A 7,052-nucleotide genomic window follows, 5' to 3' on the forward strand; every position below is an offset into this window, starting at 1 on the left:
GAGAGCAAATCTTAAGTAGGCTCCACACCCAGCATGGAGCCCAACATCAACACGGGCTCAAACTCACAAACCATGAGATCATGACCTGAGCTGAAATCAAGAGTTGGACGCTTAACCGACTGAGCCACCCAGGTACCCCTTGTTCATTTTTTTTTTTTTTAACTTTTGGTGATTAAAAGTTTTGCTCTGTCACTGGTTTCAAGCAATTTTTAAATAATGTTCCTTGATTTTTTTTAAATGTACAATGTACATTAAAAGATGTAAGGTTTTATGTGTGTGTGTTTCTTGTGCTTGAAGCTCATTGGGCTTACAGGTTTCATCAAGTTTCAATTTTTTTTCGGCCATTATTTCTTCACATATTACTTCTGTCTTCTCCTCCTTCAGGGATTATGTACAGCTGGAAAGATAAGGATAAGCTTCCTATAATGAAGCGATTTGAGATAGGCTTTGAGAATTGGCCAGGATTTGAACTGGTGGAGATGTGGGTAGAACATTTGATAACTTATTATTTTGAGAGACAGCAGAGCAAGCACGAAGTGGGGAGAGGAAGAGATTCCCAAGCAGGCTCTGCACTGCCCCATGTGGAGCTTGAACCCAGGAACCATAAGATTGTGACCTGAGCTGAAGTCAAGAGTCAGACGCTTAACCGACTGAGCCAGCCAGGTGCCCCTTGATAACGCATTTAATACAAGGGGATCAAGAAAGGAAAGAGGACACCAATCTCAGCCCGTGTGGCTGGGAGAATACTGTTTCCACAGGCAGAAATGAGGACTAATGGAGGTTATTAAAGAGGAAGATGTTGAGGGGCACCTGGCTGGCTCGGTCGGTAGAGCATGTGACTCTTAATCTCAGGGTTATGAGTTCAACCCCCATGTTGGGTGTAGAGATTACTTAAAAATAATTCTTTTTTAAAAAAGAGGAAGTTGAGTTCATTCTATGGTTGAGCCTGAGGTGCTTTTGTGACCTGTGACTAGAGAGTACAGCAGGCAGAGTTATTAATGTAAGTCTATTGCTCAGGAACAGGATTGGGATAAGAGACCCGGATTTGGGAATTACCAGTAGAGAGGTGGCAGCTGAAACCACAATGGGTGGAATTCTTAACATGATGGCCAAAGAAGAGGCCAAAGAAGGCCTGGTCATTGAGACATTCTACTTCTAGCAATTTATTATAGGAAAAGATTAATAGTTCACAACAATTCATAAAAGGAGATTCATTGAAGCACTCTTTATAATCAAAAACAAACTAGAAATGACATGTCCCACAATGAAGAATTGCTTAAATAAGTGGAATATACGATAGGATACAATATACCCATTAAAAATGATGATTTAGAAGAATATAACAAAAAATGTTCACTTTACAAACAAAAAGCAAGTAATAAGATCACAATATACAGTGTGATGCCATTTTTAATAAAAAATATATGGCTATACAAGCAGAGAAAAAGAGATAATACCACATAGCTTATCTTTGGACAGAAGTGTTACCTATGGTCTTTATTTTCTTTTTGCTTATCTACAATTGCTAAACTCTCCACAGTATGTAGCATTACTTCTACAGCTAGGAAAAAATCTATGACAATTTCTTAAAAACTGACCTAGAAGAGGGGCGCCTGGGTGGCTCAGTCGGTTAAGTGTCCGACTTCAGCCAGGTCACGATCTCGCGGTCCATGAGTTCGAGCCCCGCGTCGGGCTCTGGGCTGATGGCTCGGAGCCTGGAGCCTGTTTCGGATTCTGTGTCTCCCTCTCTCTCTGCCCCTCCCCCGTTCATGCTCTGTCTCTCTCTGTCCCAAAAATAAATAAACGTTGAAAAAAAAAATTTTTTTTAATAAAAAAAAAAAAACCAAAAACTGACCTAGAAGAACTCTTGTGGATTTCGAGACTGTGTGGAGGATGGCCAGCAGGAAAGGGAGCGGAAAAGGAAGCAGACAATTCTTGGAGAATCAGGATTACATACCAGCCTTGGCCAGAGGGGCTGACACTGGGACACTTACCAAAGTAGAGCTGTCTGAATTCCTGGAAGAGGCTTTGGATTTGGTGCTCTGGGTTTTTGTGACTGCTCTTAAGAAGCGTGATGGAGAGGGGCGCCTGGGTGGCTCAGTCGGGTAAGCGTCCGACTTTGGCTCAGGTCATGATCTCACGGTCCGTGAGTTCGAGCCCCGCGTCGGGCTCTGTGCTGCCAGCTCAGAGCCTGGAGCCTGTTTCAGATTCTGTGTCTCCCTCTCTCTGACCCTCCCACATTCATGCTCTGTCTCTCTCTGTCTCAAAAATAAATAAACATTAAAAAAAAAAATTTTAAAAGAAGCGTGATGGAGAGAGTGGTCACTCCCTGGCCCAAGAGGTCTTATGATCATACAGTCAGTCCCTCAGAGGCCTGTCTTGCACGGGGATCCGGCCTCACCGTGCACCTTCTGGGCTGGGTGGCCACTTCCTTGCACTTGCCCTTGCATCGGATCCCTGTCCAGGCCTGTTGTCGAGACCATTAGAACCAGGATGTTGCAAAGCCCCTCAGGTAGCAGTTTCCTACAGAGGTTGTTAAATGCATATTCCTAGGCCCAGTCCCAAACCATCTGAATAAGAGTATCTGGCTATCTGCCTTGTGAATCCTGAGTATTAGGAATCTGCCTTTTAATAAGCCTCCTTAGGGATTCAAGTTGCAGAACCTCTGCATTCAGGCCTGTGCAATAAACCTCCTTCCCTTAGGTTTCTGGCACACAGAGTCAGAGAGAACTGAATCTGGACGTTTCTGTAAATTAGCACAACTAAGTCTTTCGGTCACGCATCAGAAATTCCAGGATATGAGAAAATATCTTTCTGAATTCAACAGACACCATGGCCTTGCATATGTCCTGGGAGCCTTTTGGAGCTGGGCCTCAGTACACAACCGGAAGGGAAGAATGGGCGTGGCTCTCCCTGGTGACAACTTGTCAGGAGAGGCTTTCAGAGACTTTTCCCAATCGGTCTGAGCTGAGAACTAGTGCAGCTCCGTTCTCAAAGGCCCAAGCAGCCAGAACGCAGAAATCAATCCACTGAGGCACTCCACCTGTGAAGCTGGAAAGCTGTTAGATAGTGGTCAGGAGTAGGGGTGCCTGGCTGTCCCCGTCGGTGGAGCGTGTGCCTCTTGATCTCGGGGTTGAGTGTAGAGATTACCTAAAAATAAAATCTTAAAAAAAAAAAAAAAAGGTCAGAGTTAGATGGGCCAAAGGGAGGGGCCTCTGACGAAAAGCGGATAAGGATTCAGAGGCCAAAGATTATTCCCGAATCTAGACAGGAGACCTCAGGGGGCACCCATCCATCCCATTATAAAAGGTATATAAAAGGTATACGCTAGATTGTATTATGGTTTCCAAGGATTTGATGTAAAATCCTATTCCTCACACGCTGACACTGGCTTGCCCACATGACTTGCTTTGGCCAAGCACATGTGAGCGGGATTGATGTAAGCCACTTACTTGCAGCAACATTAAGATCTGCCATCTGGTTCTGCCATCTCTCATTTCCTTCCTTTGCCGCAAGACCAGCATGTTTCAGATCGGGTCTGCCTCTTGTCTGGGTGCCAGAATGAAGAAGAAGTGGAGAGGGTGCCTGGGTGGCTCAGTCAGTTGAACCAGCCAACTCTTGATTTTGGCTCAGGTCATGATCCCAGGGTGGTGGGATCATGCCCCAGGTAGGGCTCTGTGCTGAGCGTGGAGCCGGCTTAAGACTCTCTCTCTCTCTCTCTCTCTCTCTCTCTCTCTCTCCCACTTGCATGTGATCTCTCTCTTAAAAAAAAAAAAGAAAGAAAGAAAAGAAAAGAGGTGGAGAAGAATTGCAGTCAACCTCTGAAGGACACATAACAGAGCAAGAAATGAACCCCTGAGATTTTGGGGTCATTATTACCATAGCCCAACCTAGTCAGAGCTGACCAGTAAAGAAATAGTTTTTTTTAGGGTTGTGAAAACAAAACAGTAGTATTCCAATGAATTTTTAAGGAAAACTACCCATATTTATTCCTTAGCCTAACCAAATAGTTTTAATGTTTACATATGCCTACATGGAAATGTGCTGAAACAGACCACTGCACTTTATGTTGCTTGTACACTTGGATTTCTTCAGAGAAGGAGCCTGGTGGTAGAGGAGGATCAACTCCCCACTAGAGGAGGCCAGAGGAAAGGGCTGTCCGTGGAGCCAGTGACCAGCACAGAGCCATCTGTTGTGAGGCAGGGAAGTGAAACTGAGCAAATCTATTTCCTTGGCATCGTTAGACCGTTGGAGAAAGTAATGCCAAGTTCTTTCTTTTCTTACAGTCTGTCGTGCCTATTTACTGTCCTGCCAAGGCAGGGGTGGATTTCAGCCCTGTTCTCTGATCTTCCATTTCCTAAAGCCTCAGTCCCACCACAGGCTGGGACCCTGCAGGCCGTAAGGTGGAGTTTAAGGATTCAGCACTGAACAATGCAGGCATCAGCTCTGCCCTCCTGGGGCCTACAGTCTGATGGCGTAGAGAAATAAACTTTTTTTTTTAAGTTTATTAATTTATTTTGAGAGAGACAGAGACAGCCTGAGGGGAGGGGCAGAGATAGAGGGAGACAGAAAGTCCCCAGCAGGCTCTGCACTGCCAGCACAGACCCTGACAAGGGGCTTGAACTCACAAAACCGTGAGATCATGACCTGAGCCGAAACCGAGAGTCGGATGCTTAATCGACTGAGCCACCCAGATACCCTTAGAAATAAATAAATCTATTATGTATCGAATCATTACAAATTGGGTAAGCCCTCCAAATGAGACACACAGGATGCTGTGATGGATTGGAAAAGCACTGACAGTACGCAAGAATCTATTTAAAACAGAATTTTAAAACTGCCAACTGGGGGGGCGCCTGGGTGGCTCAGTCGGTTAAGCGTCCGACTTCAGCTCAGGTCATGATCTCACGGTCCGTGCGGTCCGTGAGTTCGAGCCCCGCGTCGGGCTCTGTGCTGACAGCTCAGAGCCTGGAGCCTGTTTCGGATTCTGTGTCTCCCTCTCTCTCTGACCCTCCCCCTTTCATGCTCTGTCTCTCTCTGTCTCAAAAATAAATAAACGTTAAAAAAAAAAATTAAAAAAAAAAATAAAACTGCCAACTGGGGAACATTAGTCAACCACAAACTCTATTTAGATGTTCATGATCACATCTTAAAAAAAAATGAGACAGAACTGAATGTGGAGGTGAATAAAATAGCATCACATGTGGTAAGTGTAAATATTGTTTCATGCAACTGTCATTTTTGTTGTATGTATGTTATCTATGTAGTTCTTGGCTCATAATCTAAAATGTAGTTGTTACAATGGATGGTGGTAAAAATAAATTTGAAAAACTAATTAAGATATGGCCTCAGGGAAGGCTGCTGTGAGGAAGACATCGCGCTGATAACCAAGGTGGGAACATGCTTGGCGTCCTCCAGGACAGGGGGAAGGCTGGCTTGTTTGAAGCATGGAGAACAGGAATACAGTTCTGGATATGGAAGTGATGCAGAGGAGGAGGGACCGAATCCCTCTTTTTGCCATGAAAAAGAATTTGGATTTTTCTTTTTTTAAGTTCATTTATTTGAGAGGTGAGGGAGGGGCAGAGAGAGAGAGAGAGAGAGAGAGAGAGAATCCTAAGTGCTATCAGTGCAGAGCCCTACTGCGTGCGTGCGTGTGTGTGTGTGTGTGTGTGTGCACTCCATCTCACCAACCCAAACCATGAGATCTGACCTGAGCTAAAACCAAGGGTCCAGCACTTAAGGGACTGAGTCACCAAGGCACCAGCCACCCCCACCCCACCCCACCCCACCCCCAATTTGGATTTTTCTAGAAGCGAAGTTGCAAGGTTTAAGATAAGAAGTGATTTAGGGGCACCTGGATGGCTCCCACTTTGGCTCAGGTCATGATCTCACAGTTAGTGAGTTCGTGCCCCACATTGGGCTCTGTGCTGACAGCTTAGAGCCTGGGCCTGCTTGGGATTCTGTGTCTCCCTCTCCTCCCCCCTACTCCCTCCCTCTCTCTCTCAAAAATAAATAAATAATAAAAATTAAAAAAAGAAAAGAAGTGATTTTAAGGTTACTGCGCGGAGTGTGGATTTTAGAGGGCTAATAGTCTGGAAGCAGGAAGACCAGATAGGATCTGCTGGAATTCATGTTCATTGTTTCATTTTAGGATCCAGCTCAAATCTCACCTGTTTTTAGAAGCCTGTCTGGTTCCTTCAGGGATATTCAGTCTCTTTTTCCTAAATTCACCATGTTCCTTTAGACAGGTAGACCATTTATGCCTTTTTTCTTCCAGGAGACTGAGTTCCTGGAGGGTCCCCTGGGTGGCCTCCAGCCCTGCACCGCCACCGTCTCCCTTCCGGAGAGGAAATGCGATATAGCAGCGCCTTCGAAGCTTCTGTGGGTACAGGCGGTCCTTCCAAGCGGGCGGGGGGCTCCCTGGGGAATGTATGTTTGACTTTCTATTCCTGGTAATATAAGTTCAAATGTTTATGGATGTTTGAAGCTGGGATGAAAGCATTTCTATTCATGCTGCTAGAATCTGAGGCTTTTTTTTTCTTTTTACCGAGAGTCCATAGCAAAAACTTGGGTTACTTGGCTGGGGAAAGGAATGCAGTGTGAGGGGCGAGATGAAACCTCGCCGCAGGCACCCCTGGCCGGAGCGGGAAGGCAGAGCCCTGGGCCTCCTGGGCTGGGGCCGGGGGTCAGGCCTTGCAGGGGCGGGAGGAGGGCGCAGGGCGGCGGGGCTGCGGCCGGGAGGGGGTTCGCAGGCCAGGACCCAGGTTTCGGGAGAGGCGGGGCACGGGCAGGAGGCGCCCGGACGAGCCCACCCAGACGAGGCCCGGCGGGGGCCTCTGCGGGCCGGGCTCCGGGCACCGCGCCGCCGCCGGCTCGCCCAGACATTCCGTTTCTGCCGCCGGAATGCGCGCACAGGCTCCCGCGGCGCCCGGCCGCTCCTCCCGGGCGCGGCGCCCGGCCGCTCCTCCCGCGCTCCGGCGGCCCGGCAGGCGGAGTGGGCGGGGCCGCGGGGTGGGCGGGGCGCGGGGCGGCGGGACCTTTAAATTGGCCTC

Source organism: Prionailurus viverrinus, chromosome A3, assembly GCF_022837055.1.
Source record: "Prionailurus viverrinus isolate Anna chromosome A3, UM_Priviv_1.0, whole genome shotgun sequence".
NCBI classification, from domain to species: Eukaryota; Metazoa; Chordata; class Mammalia; order Carnivora; family Felidae; genus Prionailurus; species Prionailurus viverrinus.